Source organism: Choloepus didactylus, chromosome 14 (genome assembly GCF_015220235.1).
Source record: "Choloepus didactylus isolate mChoDid1 chromosome 14, mChoDid1.pri, whole genome shotgun sequence".
In the NCBI taxonomy this organism is placed as follows: Eukaryota; Metazoa; Chordata; class Mammalia; order Pilosa; family Megalonychidae; genus Choloepus; species Choloepus didactylus.
In genome coordinates, this window is record NC_051320.1 from 2,450,866 (window position 1) to 2,469,053 (window position 18,188).

Sequence of the window (18,188 nt, forward strand, 5' to 3'; positions counted from 1 at the left end):
ATTTTGTTGAAATTGCTTTAACTGCTAATTGCTGTGATTGCCAAATATTTAGTTCAGTAGCATAGATTTTTGAACAAACATACCCATGGTGCAAAGTATCAGTGTGGCTTTTATTTTCCTAAATTATTTAGTCTCTTTACTGTTTTCATTTCACTCTGTTTAACTTAGTTTTCAGATCAATGCAGAATATCATCTTTATGTATCTTTCCCATCACAAAACCCATGGATTGCTTTCTTCCTGAAAATGCTCATTTCTCTGTTCACTTAAGTAACATGAGAAGAAGGGGTTATTGCTTTATTAAACATTTCTGTAAGTCAAGTTAAAAAAAAGTAAACTTCAAATGTTCCTGACTATGGCCTGTAACAGGAATAGATGTTGCTTGGTATATCAAATACAATCTAACATCTAGTATAGAAATTAGCAAAGGAATATACTTCAGCAGTATACTTTATGCAGAAGTAGAAATTATTTTAAGAAACAATGACATCAAAACAGCTTTTCACCTACATGATTTTGAAAGTCACTAGAAAGCTATCCCCACAGATATTATATTAATATTCCAACCATACCTTTAATTAAAGAATAAAAGCCTACAAAAGAAAAATGTGTGTATATATGTAGTTTTGTTTCTTGTCTTAAAGATTTTGAATTATTGTTTTCTGATTAATTCAAGTATGCTGTCATTTGAAACGAGATCCCCTTAGGGTTTTTTTTCAATATAAATTGCTTTTCATAAAAGTCTGATATTGGTTTGTGGCCCAGTGCCTTGGCGTTTTAAAAGATTTTTCATTTTAAATGCAAGACCTTTTCAACAAATTAGTGTTTGTAATCACTTTCATACCAAGCATTTATAATTATTTTGTCAATGTAAAACAAAAATAAAGCTTTGCATATAATTATGTAGCATAAAAGTTAAGGTTGTTCACTCCACAGGGGCATCTAAAACTATTACTAGGGCTGAAAGCAGAAGACTGATTTAATGTGATCTGATTATTCTGAGGGTAAATTACTGGTTGCAGGGAACATTTTGTACTACATGGCCATATGTGTGTGAGCCTATTTGTGGATATGTGAGACACACAAACACATACACACACAACTTGAATTACTTTAATTCATAACTGCTTCAGACTTCATTCTAGTAAATTTTCCATTCTGATTTCTTTGTTTTAAACTGAACCACAGGTAGTTTCTCTTTTGTGAAATGTCAGAACAGGTACACATTTTTAAATTTACTGCCTTTTTAATAGTAAAATGTATTAAATTAGAAGTGCCCACATACAAAATTACTTGAGGTCAAGATTACCTTTAATGAATATCATCTGTATATTCTATAAGTTCAATTATGTTTCTCCCAATCCCTGTCATATTACCAACAGAGGCGATAAAAGCTTCAGTGAAATTGCAAAAAATATGTAAAAATAAAGGCAGGGTGGTCGCTGCGCAGTGTCCACAGAAGCCATGGATGAGCTCAGGTCTCCTGTGACCAATGGCCTGGACAGTTGTGCGTCTGCATCCTCCACACTCTCACCCTCACCTGAGACTTGACTGTACAGCTGCATATTGATGGAACCCACCCACTTGCCTTTGGGAGAGGTGCCCCAATCTGGCCTAGAGAGGAAGATGTATGGTTATCATTTACAGAGGACTCACTCTGAGCCAAGCCCTGCATTATTCACCTGAATTGTCACTAAATCCTCACAATATCCTTAAAAACCTAACAGAAAGCTGCAGCCCTCTCTCCTTGCAGACCACTGCCCTGATGACAGCACCCCACAGCCCTTTGTCCAAGGACTCTTATGGATCACCAGTAGCCTGTACATTAGCAATGAGGTGGCCACCAACACCAAGCTCATGATGTCCAGCAGTCACATCAACATTGTTATCAATGTCTCTGGGGGTGGCAGTGAGCACTTTTAATTAGGACATCCAGTATGTGCATGTGCCTGTGGTCAGTGCACCCAGTGCATGCCTCTTTGACTTCTTTGAACCCATCATCAATCACATCCACAGTGTGGGCATGAAGCAGGGCCAACCCCTGCTGCACTGCACCACCAACAGAGCTGCTCAGACACCGTCAGCCTTGCCTTCTTCGTGAAGTACCATGCCATGTCCCTGCTGCATGCCCACATACGGACCAAGTCACACCGGCCCATCATCTAGCCTAACAAGAGCTTCTGTGAACAGCTTGCCCACTATGAGTTCCAGCTGTTTGGCAAGAAAAAGGTGCAGATGGTCAAGTCCCTGAGGTGTGTGATCCCTGACGTCTAAGAGAAGGAGGTCCATTTGATCATTCCGCACTGAGCCATCTCGGCCAGTCCCTGGATCGGGGTCATAGGAGCAGATCTGTCATTGACCTGCACCAAGATCTGAACTTGAACATTCTACTTTTGCTGAAGCAGAAAGCCAGATAATACCCTTTAGTAAGGGCAAGAAAAAAGGGAAGGTTGTAATCCTTATCTTTAAAGATTAACCTCACTAAATGTAACATGGTGGAAATATTTCCCACCCCATGAGTGGTAGGTCATGGCTACTGGGGCCTGGCCAGAAAGGATGTGGAGGCAGGTTATACTCAGCTCAAATGGCCCAATGCACATGGCAAGCATGGGATCCTTTGGCCCTTCTCTAGGCTGACTCACTGGGGAGCCAGAATCTGACCTCCTTTTTTTGAACCTAAAGCCAGAGCCTTAGACATCATGACACTCCTGGGCTCTCAGCCAGCACTAGCCTACCGGATAAGTGGCGCTGAGCACTGTTGTTGGGGACCTGGGGCCTCAAGATGCCCCTGCCTGCCCTTCAGCCATAGCGGTCCAACTCCGGTTTTCTGGATCGGACTTGTGCGTAAGATGATATTCAAATAAAGCATTCCCTTATATAAAAAGTTTTAAAATGGTTTCAAGCATTCTTATAGATAGCAAGGTCTCACGGTACCCTCAGCAACCCTCCAAAAACTCTGATGAATGGCTGCATTTGGTGCCTCTTCTGGGGCACATGCTTAGAGGACAGGCTTGATATCAGGCCTCAGGAGCACTTCTCATGGGCCCTGCTCAGAAGGCTGGAGCTGCAGACCAGCTCTGTCTCCCCTGTCCCTCCTTCCCATGTGACCTGGGACCACTTGAGCCTCAGTATCCCCACCTGATATAGCAGTGACGACAACCTGTCTCTTATAGCAAAGGACTCTTGCAAAAAATCCTATGCAGAACAAAAAAAAAATTTTACTGTCTTTTCAGACCTGAACTCCAGGGAGGCCTAGATTGAAAAGACTTTTCAGAGTTCCCCACAGGTCTTGAAGCAAGTAGCATGTGTCCAGCTCATGCCAAAATGCCTTGTGTAGAGCTGCTGACTATTGGAGCCAGCACCCCCATATGGCTAACCCATGTGGTCCCTAAGGATACTTACAAATGTACAAATGAGTGGACCACACCAGAAAGCCCTGGAATCCAGGATTGTCCAAAATTTCTAGGTGCCTGGAATCTGCATTGAGACCAGTGAGTCTAATAGAGGCATTTTCAGAAAATATGGAAGGCAAACAAAAGGGCTACAGAGTTGTGGGCCCAGAGTCTAGAGGAGGCCAAATTCCATTTCTCTCCAAACCCACTCCAAACACCATTTCCACAAAGGCAGAATCCTAGGCCCCAATTTAGGGTTGGGTAGTGGGAATGAAAATCACTGCTTGACTGATTCTCTCCAGTTTCATGGTTCTGCAGTGCAGACCGGGATGTGTGGAGGCCTTGGGGGTCAGTGGTGGCCCTAGGGAGGCCAAGGAGCAATGGGGTGGTGGTGATCATTGTAGGGTTCCCTCAGGCAAAGTGAGGCACAGTGGTCACTGGGTTTCAGTGCCCTCCACTGGGGCCTGAAATAAGGAAGTCCAGGGCAGTGGTGGTCCCGGGATGTGCTGGGTAGTAGGGCAGTGCTTACAGGTCCTCAGGGTGCAGAAGGCCCAGGCCACTTCCAGGCCACTGGCATATAATGCTCCTGCAGACACCCTGCCTGAGGAGGATGTGGCAGAGGCAAGGTCACAAAGGATGGAGGAGGAAGGTGAGGCCGAGATCCAGAGAACCTGTCAGACAACTGGTTCTCCAAGTGGGAGTGGCAGTGCCTGGCCAAGGCTAAGCAGGACGAGCAGCTGTTCCCTCCCCACCCCACGCCCAAGCTGTAGGAGGCGGTAGTGGCTGCCCAGGAGCCAGAGCACAAGCAGCAGACACTGAGGCACATTTTCCAGAACTCGGCCACTACCCTGGCCCAGCTCTATAAAGGCTGAGTGTGTCAACATCCAGGACTTTTTCTTCGGATCCCCTTCCAAAATGCAGCCACCACTGTCACAAATATCTACAAACTGTGCAGTGTATGGTACTGGAATTCAGATTGGCTATCAGCCACACACTAAGGATGATGCTTGGGTTAAGAAACTCAGAAGAAATATATGTAGAAAAGATTTGATCAGCTTCCTGTGTGGAAAAGTTCCTCAGCCTTGAAAATCTAGCTCCCCCAAGACTGACTGTAGTGTCCCCTAATGGAGCTACTTCAAGCGAAACGAGCTCATATGTAAAGACTGATTTGCAACCCAGTGGGGGAAGCATGGTAAAGCTGTTTAACTATATTGCTTTGGAAAAAGGGTTAAGAGTGTGTGACTATGGACCCAATTTCAGGTTTAGAGTTAGGTCCAGATACACTGTCTGTTTTTTGTTGTTGTTCATTATAATGAAGACTTGCTCTAGAAATGTTTAGATAGAATGTAAGCTAAGAACTTAAGTGGGCAATCTGTGGACAGTCAGCTAGCCCATCCTAAATATTATGTTTTTAAGAAAGTTAGTTTGAGCATATTGGAGTTACACTTAGGATCCTTCTGCAACATTTATTAGAATTCACTGCTTTACATTTATATATTGTGCATGTTTTCTAACTCATTTCCTAGTTAAAGGGGATGTCTTATGTCTTAAGAATTATGTTATGTTTATAATTGTCTGGAGATTCTGGCTAGTGACCAGGCAAGTAAGAATTGGGTTCATTCTCATGGGAACCCCTTTGTGGCCCTTAGTGATCTAATGTGTCTGGAGGGTGAGCGTTGGTGACCACAGGGGGTGTGCACAGAGGTAAGTATTGTCATGCCTATTGTTTTATGTCTATTATCCTTTAGGTGGTTCTTGCATTGGTATCAGGACTGTCAGTTGTGTAGTCAGTGGACAGGTCCTTCATCACTTTCCAGGTCAGACCTGTCATCAAAATGCATTCTCAGGCAAGGGAGTATGAACTGAAGAAGCCTGGAGAACAGAGTCAGTGATAAGTCTGTTGTCACTTGTTGCTGTCTAATGTCCCTCAGTAAGCACTGACTCCTCATTCCAAAAAGGACTGGAAGCATTACCTTCAGCATGACAACTTTCAAACTGATGGAAACATAATAAAACAACAGTGAAATAAGACTTGGTTGAAACCAAGATGAAAACATGGCTTGAGCAAGTGACTAACCAGATAGGAGCAAGCAGTGAGTTAGGTGTGAGTCCTTCTAAAAGCTGATATTTGTGGGGCACAGCGTAGGTCTTCTGGAACAAAATAACCTGGCTATCAAAGAAGTGGGGTATATACAAAGAGCTTCCAGATCATTGAAGATTCACTGTTCACAAAGATTCTTACTCTCTTTGGCAAACCTTGATTCCTAAAACCCTAGTCAGAACATGGAATTAGAAAAAGTGACTTAAAATTTCTGACAAATAAAAGCAGTCAACACCCTTTGAAAGCCCATGATGTATGGCTATAGTATATAAAAATGCACACTGTTTCAAATAGAGTAGAACAATTATGCCATCAAAAAATTTTGAAACTCCTGCAAAAAAGACGTTGATCTGTTCCTACTGAATTAGTTCCATGATCTCTTTATCCAATAAACATGGAAAAACAATTATTGGAAGTGTATATAGCTGTCAGATTAATTTTACTGCATGTTGATATAGGTGTCTCTCCTTAAGCATTCTTATTTTCTTCCTTATCCTCAAGTGGATTATTTATGATTCATTTCATACTTAAAATAGTATTTCCCATACTGTACTATTATACTTTAGGAGATAGTTTTAAGAAATACAAAAGTCATGCTTGTTACAAAATATTAATGCAGTAGTGTACACAGAAAAAAGGCAAGTTTCACTGTATTCATTCCCCAAAATGCCACATTCTTTAAAGCAATTTTGTGGGAGCAGATGTATTAGTGTTGATTAGGTTGGAACCTTTTCATTGAGTCAATCCATGGAGATGTGACTCACCCAACTGTGAGTGACACTTTGATTAGGGTGTGACAAGTTGATTAGATTATTTCTAAGGAGGTGTGGCCCCAACCATTCGGCTTGGATTTTGATTAGTTTACTGGAGTCCTTTTAAAATGCTGGCTGGACTGAGACGATTGCTGGCTTAGTTCAGAGATGCTTGGAGCTGCAGGCCCCTAATGTTGGCTGATGCTTAGATATTTTGGAGAATGCCATTTTGAAATGCAACCTGAGAGCAAGCAGACACCAGCCACATGCCTTCCCAGCTAACAGAGGTTTTCTGGATGCCAATGGTCTTTCTCCAGTGAAGGTATACTCATGTTTATGCCTTGGTTTAGACACTCCTATGGCTATAGAACTATAAATTTGTAACTTAATAAATCCCCTTTATAAAAGCCAATCCATTTCTGGTATTTTGCATAATGGCAGCATTAGCAAACTGGAACAGATTTTGGTACCAGAGAAGTGGGGTGCTGCAGAGTTTGCAAATACCAAACATGTTGGAATGGCTTTTTAAATGGATAACAGGAAGATTCCGGAAGAACTGAGGGGCCTGATAGAAGAAGGCTTAGACTGCTTTGAAAAGACTGTTGGTAGAAATATGGAATCTAAAGATAGCTCTGATGAGGCCCTAAACAGAAATGTTGAATGCGTCATTGCCAACTGGAAGAATGGTGAGAATGGTGATCCTTGTTTTAAAGTGGGATAGACTTTGGCAAAATTGAGTCCTGGTGTCAGATAGAAGGCAGAATTTGAAAGCGACAACCTGGGATACTTAGCTTAAGAGGTGCCCAAACCACTTGTGGAAGACGGATGCTGGTTCCTCCTTGCAGCTTATAGTAAAATATGAGAGGAGAGAGATAAGCTGAGCATTGAACTCATGGGTACAAAGAAACCAGAAACTGAGTTTGGAAAATACTGGGCTTCCAGAAAGTGAGAACCCAGAGGCTACAGCTCCACATGAGGATTTAACCAAACATGGAAACCGACCACCATTTCAGTATAAGCCAGGATTGGAGATGGTGTTATCCAGAAAGGATCTGTGGAGAGTCCTACTGTCTGATGGTTTTGATCCCTGTAAACCGCATGCCATGCCTACAAAATTTTTCCAAGAACTGTATAGACAGAACCACTACTAGTCTGGACTGGAGGGGAGGGAGAAGAAACAAATTGAGCGAAAATTTTCTTCAAGGACAGAATCATGATAATTGAGGTCTGGAGTCAAGAAATCTTGGGCAAGGAGAGCAAAGCAACCCACGCTCATGGAAAGGGTGAGTTTGCCCCAGAGGCAGAGGGCAGGCCTTCTGCTTCTATGCTCAGGAAGAGTGCTGCCACCCCAGGCCACAGAGAGGGTAGAGCACATCCCCTGAGGATTGGGGAGGGCCTGGCCACAACCCCACTGTTTGGAGAGGAGAGAGCATTTGCCTTGGAAAGGCAGAGTCTGGGTGGCACCCCAATGCCTGAGGAGCATGTGGCCGAGAAGAAGGTGGTCTCCCCAATATGTTAATATGTTGAAGCACTCACCCCAGCATCTGGAGACAGCAAGGCTGCTGTGTAAGCCTTTGGAAACATTTGTATTCTTGCCTCTCAATCCCAAAGAATGAAATGTCATTCTATAAACGACATTTTTTGGAGCATGAGGGGTCACAGGAAAAGGATTGGTATACTGAAGCAGACTTTTTAAGTTTGTAACCAAAGTAAAAATGAGTGTAGGAGGTCACAGTGATTTCTCTTCCACAGACTTCATCTCCTACCCCTTTATAAGAGAGGATAATCCCCCCACAGATTTTTTTTTTTTTTTACTAAAGAATCCTACCAAACATCGCCCTCATCACTACCTCTACCAAAAGCACACCATATATACCTAAAAATATCATGTAGACAGTGAGGGTGTGATAGTGAGTAAGATACCCTGATTGGTCTTAGTTTATAAGTTGACATACATTAAAAAAGAATCTAGGAAGTCATCTACCCTACCACAACACTGTGTATGTATTCTTTGTCTTCAGAGAAGGTAGAATTCTTCGCTTTCTTAGATCTCATTTTTAATCTTTGGGTACCCAAATGCGAAATGAACAAATCTGGTATAAAGAGAAAAAAAAACACAGGGCAGATGGATAACTATGACAATTTTTGATGGACACAAGTGATGTGACAAAATAGAACGTGCTACTGGGATGCAGCATGGAGGAGGGGAATCGTAGGACAGAGGCTGCACTGTGCTAGGACAGGTTAATGAAGTTATTGACTAGCCTAAGTAACGCTGAAAGCTGATTTTATAACTTTTTTCTTTTCTGCTGTGGGAAAATAAAGTTTAAGGTCCTACCAAAACACACCACATAATTTTATTACTTTTTCTCTCAGAATTGAAACTTACATTTGAGCTGAATTTCCTTATTTTAGTTTTGTTTTGAATGAATATTGTTGAAAATATTACTGGAAAAAAATAGCGAGAAACATGCCTTTGTTAGCATTTATAAATATCTATATGGAGTTTTCTTTATTTAAAATATATTTAGTTTTTATGACAATCTGCATATTTTTAAAGGTAGCTATTTCCCCTGTTGCATCACACACTCTTGAGAGTGGACATCAATCCTTGGGGCATGCTGAAGTCATCTGGAGAGCTTTAAATATTTAAATGTCTGAGTCTCATTTCAGAGATTCTGACTTCCTTGTTCTTGGATTGGGCCTGGGCCTTCAGTTTTAAAGGGCCTCCAAGCAATTACTATAGGTATGAACATTTGCAAACCCCTTCTCTAGGGAGCTGAGACCCGAAAGAGGATCTTGCTACTCCTAAGGTGTAGAACCTGGACCAGAAGCATTAGCAGTTAGGAAGCTTGGTAGAAAAGCAGAACCAGAGGCCCCATCCAACCCTACTGAATCAGGATCTACATTTTAATAGTATCTCGGGGATTTGTCAGCTGAGAAATAAAGTGAACTGCAAGGCAAAAAAGGCATTTATTTGGGGTCTTCGAATTGCAATTCAAGGAGCACAGATTTGGGAAGCAATGCAAATTGTGTCCCATGTTGGCATTTCCAACAAAGGGTTTTTAAAGAAAAGGAAGATTAAATAAGTTTTTAGTGATTCAGGGCATGCCAAATAATCCTTCAAGTTAGATAAGAACATGGTGGCTTGAGGCTTTGCATCCTTTGGAAGTCTGTGATATTCTGGCTGAGACATGCATAAGAGTAACCTCCTGAATAGCCTCCTGACTCGATTTTGATTCTCTTAGCCCTAATAACTCTATTTTGTCTTATTTCTTTTCCCATTTGATCAAGATCTTTCTCTGAAAACACTGCTGTTTAACATTTCCTATTAATCCCTTGGTGCCAGAGTTATCCCTGAGAGTCATATTCTATATGAGGAGGAAAGTAGTGAGTTTTTCTTAGAGTGGCCACAATTGAGGAACAAGGAGAGTTTCAGAGAATGACTCGTATGTATTAAATATAATTAGGATTAACTCCATCATTACAGAAATAAGTTTCATGAGTGCAAGTATCAAAATCTAGGGCTTTGCACATTAACATGTCTCAGGACAAAGAAGATGTGCCTGTTAGTCTAGATATGAGACAATGGATAAGAGACCTTGTAGTGACTACAGTAAGAAAAAGGATTAGCAAGGTTTGAAATATGCTTTGAATCCTGTTTCCCCAAGATCCAAGATTTAGTCAACTAATTAAGTCTCAAGCTTCAGGGTTTCCTAATTCAAGTAATATTTTAAATTTTCTCTTTGATGCCTTTAATGCTTATCCGGGTTGAAGAAGTATGGGTGTGGCCAACAACTGAGGCCTTTCCATGGAGTCTAAAATAGTGCAGATGCAGCAATTTGGTAGACTGCCTAGATCAGTAGCTCTTTGTATGACTGGGAAGAAAAGGATGGTGTATGGCCCAAAAAGGGTAAGGGCAAAAATGAGGAAATTAAAAGGAGTAGAATTCATTATGGGACAGAGATGGGTTGGGGTAGCAAAGAAGAATTCAGGGGGGGAATAAAAATGCGAAGAGATCTAATAAGATAATGAGGATTATAACAGGTGTTCTTGAGTTCTTCTGGATATCATATGGCATATTCTATAGTTCACTTCCTAAAGAACTGGCAAACTGTTTTCCACAGTGAATGTACCATTTTACATTCCAACCAGCAACAGTATTTCTATTTTTTCACATCCTCTCAAACACTCGTAAATCTCTGTGTCTTTTTTAACAGTACAAAATATCTCATTTTGGTTTTGATTTGCTTTTCCCTAACAGCCAGTGATATCTGGACATCTTTTCATGTCTTTTTTTAGGCATTAGTATTTCCTCTTGGAGAAATGGCTATTCAACACTTTTTCCCATTTTTTAATTGGATTTTTATCTTTATTGTTGAGTTGTAGGTTTTCTTCATATATTCTGGATATTAAACACTTACTGGATATGTGGATTCGAGGAAGCCAACATCACTATAATACCAAACCAGAAAAAGATACTACAAGAAAATAAATTTGCAGACCAATCCCTTTTTTGTTAAATATTTTTAGGTCAATAATTAACTTTTGTGTGCATGTGATTTTTTACAAATGCAATTTTATTAAGATATTTTCACAAACCATATAATCCATCCAAAGTATACAATGACTTAACAGTATCATCATATAGTTGTGCATCATCACAGTTTTAGAACATTGTCATTACTCCAAAAAATAAAAAGTAAAAATGAAAAAGAACATGCAAAAATCCCATAACCCTTATCCCTCATATTATTTATTTATTTTGTCTCTATTTTATAATTCATCTGCCCATACACTGCACCCAGGAAGTATCAGTCACAAGGTTTTCACAATCAAATGGTCACATAATAAAAGCTATCTAATTATACAATCATCATCAAAAATCAAGGCTACCTGCATCACAGTTCAACATTTTCAGGTAATTCCTTCTAGTTATTCTAATATACTAGAAATATTAAAAAAAAAATCTATATAATGTGTAAGTTGCAACCTGCAAAATGAACTCTCGACTCTATTTGAAATCTCTTAGCCACTGAAACTTTATTTTGTTTCATTCCTTTTCCCTCTTTTGGTCAAGAAGTCATTGTGAATCCCACGATTCAAGGGCCAGTCTTAGCCATGTGAGTCATGTCCCACATTGCCAGGGAGACTTACAACCCTAGGAGTCATGTCCCATGTAGGGGGGAGGGAAATGAGTTTATCTGCAGAGTTTGCCTTAGAGAGAGGCCATATCTGACCAAGAAAAGAGGTTCTCTGGAAGTGCCTCAGGCATAATTATATGTAGGCTTATCTTTGCCATTTCAGAAATAAGTTTCAAAATGACCAGCCTCAAGATCAAGGGCTTGGCTTATTAAATTGGGAGTCCCTAAAGTTTACCAGAAAATCAGGAGTTCCACAGGTGGGGAGGTTTAACTCTCAGAGTTAAACACACAGTTACAGTTCTGTAGCTCTGAAAGTCAGCATTACTCCACAGAGCAACTGTTAAAGAAGATGAACAACAGAGCAGCCTACAATTAGAGATAGGAATGAAATAGACTTGGTTAGGACTAGGGTAAATTAGAATACAGGGTAAAGGATGATATTGACTGTATTTTCAAACTTCAACTTCTGTGTGACACCAAAGGAAGTGAGGTTTATTTGGTACAAAATTTATATTTTCTGTAGCTCACTCACTAATTTAACCTGTCTGGTCAGTTTATTTAAACAACATATTTACATGGAAGCTAGAATAGGAAATGGGATATTGTTTTTCTGTACAGGCTAATGAAATACACAAATAGATCCCAGAATATTTGGGGAAGAAAATAAACTGTTTGCAAAGTTCCACTGAGGGACTAGGGGAAAATGTGGAACTATTAAACTTCCCCATCTGGAGAATTCCTGCTGTTCCCTTAAGCAATAGAGGCTCTCAATTTAATAAATCAAGCCCTCAATCTTTGGGCTTGCTCTTATATGAAATGTATTCCTGCAAAGGTGAAACTAAGTCTAATTATAACAATGCCTAAGGTCACCTCCAGAGAACCTCTTTTGTTGCTCAAATGTGGCCTGTATCTCTAAGCCAACGATGCAAATTAACTCACTACACTCCCCTCTATGTGACACATGACTCCAAGGATTGTAAGTCTCCTGATAACATGGGACATGACTCCCAGGGATGAGTCTAGCCTTGGCATTGTGGGATTAAGTATGCCTTCTTGACCAATCTCTTTATTGATTATAGATGCAAAAATCCTCAACAAACTATTGCAAATTGATTACAGGAGCATATTAAAAGAATTAAACACCATGACCAAGTAAGTTTTATTCGAGGTAGACAAAGGTGATTCAACACAAGAAAATCAATTAATGTAGTTCTCCACATCAATAAATCAAAGGAGAAAAGCCAAATAATCACCTTGACTGATGCAGAAAAGGCATTTGATAAAATTCAATATCCTTTCTTGATGAAAACACTTCAAAGGATAGAAATAGAAAGGAAATTCCTCAACATAATCAAGGGAATACATGAAAAACCCACAGTTAGCATACTCAATGGGGAAAGACAAAAAGCTTCCCCTCTAAGATCAGGAACAAGACAAGGACACCCACTGTCACAATTGTTATTCACCATTGCGCTGGAAGTTCTAGCTAGGGCAATTAGGCAATAGAAAGAAATGCAAGACATCCAAATTGGAAAGGAAGAAGTAAAACTTTCACTGTTTGCAAATTATATGATCCTATATGTAGAAAATCCCCCCAAATCTACAGCAAACCTACTAGAGCAAATAAGTGAGTACAGCCAAGTGGCAGGATACACAATCAACATGCAAAAGTCATTACTGTTGCTATACACTATTAAGCAGCAATCCGAGGAGGAAATCAAGAAAAAATTCCATATATAATAGCAACCAAAATAATCAATTATTAAGGAATAATGTTAACCAAGGATATAAAAGACCTACACACAGAAAACTATAAAAAATTACTAAACAAATCAGGGAAGACCTAAACACATGGAAAGGCATACCTTGTTCATGTATTGGAAGACTAAACATAGTTAAGAAGTTAATTCTACACAAATTGATTTATAGATTAAATGCAATACCAATTAAAATCCTAACAACTTACTTTGCAGAAATAGAAAAATCAATAATCAAATTTATTTGGAAGGGCAGGGTACCCTGAATAGCTAAAAATATACTGAGAAAAGAAAATGAAGTGGTGTCTCACACTAACTGTTTTAAAAGCATATTATAAAGCTACAGTGGTCAAACCAGCATGGTACTGAGCATGAAAATAGGTATACTGACAAATGGAATCAAACTGAGTGTTCAGTAGTAGACCATCTCCTTTAAGGACAATTGATCTTTGATAAGGTGGTCAAGTCAACTCAACTGGGACAGAGCAGCCTCTTCAACAAATGGTGCTTGCAGAACTGGATATCCATATCCAAAAGCTGAAAGAGGACCACTATCACACCTTATACAAAAATTTCAATCAAAATGGATAAATGACAGAAACATTAGAGCTAAGACCATAAAACTTTAAGAAGTAAAAGTAGGGAAATATCTTAAAGACCCTGTGGTAGGAGGTGATTTCCTAATCTTATACCCAAAGTGCAAGCAATGAAAAGAAATAAATGGGATCTCCACAAAAATGAATACTGCCGGGCATCAAAGGACTTTGTCAGGAAAGTAAAAAGTCAGCCTACACAATGGGAGATAATATTTGGGAACCACATATCAGATAAGGGTTTAATATGTAGAACATATAAAGAGATCCTACAGCTCAACAACAAATGAACAATCCAATTAAAAAAGGCAAAAAAAAAATGGACACTTTTCCAAAGAAGAAATACAAATGGCTCAAAAAATATGAAAAGATGGTCAACTGCACTAGATAATAGGGAAATGCAAATCAAAATCACAATAAGATATCATCTTACACCTACTAGAATGTCCATTATCAAAAAACCCCACAAAACTACAAGTGCTAGAGAAGATGTGGAGAAAGAAGCACCTTATTCCCTGCTGGTGGGAATGCAGAATGGTGCAACCGCTCTAGAAGGCAGTTTGGCATTTCCTCAGGAAGCTAAGTATGGACTGTCATATGACCCAGCAATCCCATTACTATATATATACTCAGAGGAATTGAAGGCAGGGAAATGAAAGGACATTTGTACACTGGTGTTCATAGTGGTATTATTCACCAACTCTTTGCCAAGAGTTGGAAAGAGATCAAATGTCCGTGAAAGGGAAGTGGATAAACTGTTATATACATACAGTGGAATATTACACAGGTGTAAGACAGAATAAAGTCATCACACATGCAACACGGATGAACATTGAGGACATTATGTTGAGCAAAATGAGCCAGAAACAATATGACAAATTCTGTATAGTCTGACTAATATGAACTAACTTTAATGAGCAAACTCTGAGAATTAAAGTTAAGTACGTGGATAATCAGAAAATTGAGATTGGGCATTTGATGCTAAAGGAGTACAGAATATTCATTAGGATATATTGTAAAGATTCAGAAATGGATAGCACAATACTATCTGATGGAAGCAGGATATTGTAAGTATAATAAACAATGCTGATTGTGAATATGGTTGAAAGAGGGAGGCCAGGGTCATATACGATACCTGAAAGAATGAGAGAGGATAAAAACTGGGACTGTATAATGTAGCAAAGCATAGAATGGACAATGATGGTGATTAAATGTGCAAATACAAGCAAGTTTTTACATGAGGGAGAGAACAAATGAATGTCACCATTGCAAGGTGTTCAAAATGGGATGGTGTACAGAAAAAAATACAATTAATGCAAACTAGGATAGGTGGTTAACAGTAACACTGCAGTGATCTTTCATTAATTGTAACAAAGGCAGTATACCAAAGCTAAATGTCAGCAAGAAGTAGATATTGGGGGGGGGGGTTATGGGATTCTACTTGTTGTTTCCCCTTATTTTTACTTTTTTTTTTTTCTTTTCCTCTTCTTTATTTGCATAAGTAATGGAAATGTTCTCATATAGATTGTGGTGGTGAATGCATAACTATGTGGTTATACCAGCAGGCAATGGTTGTCCACTTATGATGGATTGTATGGTGGGTAAATGAAACTGTTTAAGAAATAAACAGAAAGATACAAGTCCTTAAGACGATGTGGAGAGAGATATATACCTATGCACCGTTGGTAGGGAGGTAGAAAGATGCAGGCCCTCTAGAGGGCAGTGTGGTGGCTCTACAGGAGTCTCAGTGTAGGGTTGCAATACGGCCCTGTAACCCCATTATTTGGTATACACTTGGAAGAACTGAGAGCAGGAACACAAGCAGAAATTTGCACACTGGTGTTTATGGCAGCAGTATTCATGATTTGCAATGATTGGAGGGGGCCTAAGGGTACACTGATGGATGAATGGAAGGATGAACTCTGGTGTGTACATACCACAGAATACTAAGTGGCTGCAAGAAGCCATGAAGTTATGAGGCATGCAACTAGGTGAGTGAACCTTGAGTACATTATGTTGAGTGAAATGAGCCAGAAATGAAATGACAAATATTGTAAGGCCTCACTAACATAAACAAACTATAATGCATAAACTCAGAGAATTGAATCTGAGAGCACAGGTTATTAGGGGATACAAAGTGGGCAGAGATTGGGCAATTGATGATTAAAGAGTACAGATGTTCAGCAAGGCTTACTGAAAGGTTCCTAGATTGTAAGCTGTTACAATAGTCACATCTGTTCCTGAGTTTTAACTGTTATTTCTAAATTCTGAGGTGCTGAGCTCTTTGTGTATAACCTTGTAGTTCCTGGGAACTTTGGGTATCTGTGTGACACCTGAGACTCAGAACCATAGTTCTGCAGCTCTGAAAGTCAGCGTTACTCCACAGAGCAACTGTTAAGCTGAAAAAAAGATCACACTTCAATTAGAGATATGAATGAAATGAACCTGGTTAGGACTAAGGTAAATCAGAATAGAGTAATGGCTGATATTGACTGTAGTTTAAAACTTCAACTTCTGTGTGAGACCAAAGGAAGACATATTTGGTACAAAATTTATATTTTCTGTAGCACATTATCTAATTTAATTCATATAGTCAGTTTATTTAAACAATGTAGTTACATGGAACCTAAAATAGGGAATCCCTGGGTAATACAGGGGCCTGACATGGGAGCTTCCAGCCCACATGGCATCAGGGAGTTGGAATGAGGCAAGGTGGTGTGTGACAATCCTCTTGCCCCTCCTCTGATGTTGGGGGTGGGAGGTGGGGCAAGAGGAGCTGTGCCTTTACCTCCACTCTGAAAAATACTGTTCTAAATGGAATTGAACCCTTAAGGACTCCATAGTCCACTCTGTTCTTGAAAAGAATACTTATTATTTCACTGCTGAAAATGAAAACACAAGCCACTTAGTCCAAATGGAAGGCTCCTCAAATTAGTTAACACTTCATGATAGAGCACTAGCACAAGAACATAGGTGGAGTGTATGAAAATTTTAAATAACAAAAAATCAAATAAGGCAAAAAAAAAATGTTTCTGACAAATTTCAAAAGCTGTGGCAGGCTCAGTTCCTGCCTCTTTCCAGGTGGGAACGAGTGGAGGCTGCAGCCTGCAGGCTACTGAGTTGCCTCCACAGAAGCCCTCTGCCCCCTTCCCCCCGTCAGGACAAGTTCCCAGAAAGTGCTGGCCCCAAAAATGGGGTCCAAAAAGAGGGAAACATCCAAAAACCAATCTAGCAGAAGACTGAGTTGCTGATGTCAGTTAACTCTGAGAGGTCTCCTCTTCAGAAAGGCCGGAGCCCCCACAGAAAGCTTCTTTAGTTCCTCTACCACCTTTGCCAGACCCTGCTCTCCAAAGCCAGAGGAGGAAATCCTGGGGTAAAATGATGAAGAGCAAGAGGACCCTGTGGACCACTGCAGAGGTGGCCATCACCCAGTAAAAATCAGAGACCTCATCAATGGTTAGTATCATGTTATTAGGAAACTAGGACAGGGACACGTCTCTACTGCCTGGCTGGCCTGCGATCTGCAGAGGAAAAGATCTGTCAAAGGAAAGTTGTAAAAAGTGCCCAGCATTATAGAGATGGCTTTGGATGATATAAAATTGCTCAAATGTGCTTAAGAAAGTGATCCCAGTGACCCAAATAAAGAATGGTGGTACAGCTAATTGACGGTTTCAAGATTTCAGGCATGAATGGAATACATGTCTGTATAGTTTTTTAAATGCTTGGTCACCATCTCAAGTGTATCAAGTCCAACTACCAAGGCCTCCCAGCACATTGTATGAAGAATATCATTGGTCAGGTTCTTCAAGGTTTAGATCATCTACATATTAAGTGTGAGATCAGTCATAATGACATAAAGCCAGAAAACATCCTGATATGTGTGGACATTTTTCTAATATGTTTGCAGGTTACCATGTAGGTTCTATGACATACAGGAGCTGTAAAAATATAGTGATGTTGTCCTCCTCAGTTGGGTGAGTCACATCTCCATGGAAGCATTCAATCAAGAGGTCACACCCTAATCAAAAAGATTAGTAAGTCTGCCCCCACAAGTTCGCAGTAAATAATGTCTTTTGTGGGGGACATAATATATCCAAACTGGCACAGGCACTCCAAAGGAAGAAAAGACATGCTTCTTATTCTAAAATATGCTCTATAGTTATTTTTTATATAACTATAAAAGTTATTTTTTATAGTTATATTTTTGCATATTTTTTAAAGTACTTTTAAAGAAAAACAGTGAGACAGATTTGGAAAAGCTTCCCCTGTCTCCGGCTGGCATAAATACACCTCTTTTCCTTCTCAGCCTGGTTTGGTGTGACTTCTACTGGCCACACTGGGTGACGAACCCAGATTTGGGAAGTGCCCCTTCTACAGTTTTGGTGCCCAACATGGGGCACAACATCTGAACGATGTGCTGCTTGGTGGATTCCTGGACTCCCGAGGTAAGA

At 40.0% G+C, this 18,188-nt stretch overlaps 1 protein-coding gene and 2 pseudogenes across 1 annotated transcript in view; 2 read left to right on the plus strand and 1 right to left on the minus strand.

The window, feature by feature from the left end:
- The window catches only part of LOC119509220 (zinc finger protein 596-like), a 69,554-nt gene that overhangs the window by 34,511 nt on the left and 16,855 nt on the right, over positions 1 to 18,188 (minus strand). The gene's annotated exons all lie outside the window — the stretch shown is intronic.
- Positions 1,463 to 2,305, plus strand: LOC119509568 (annotated as a pseudogene).
- LOC119509569 lies at positions 3,892 to 5,282 on the plus strand (annotated as a pseudogene).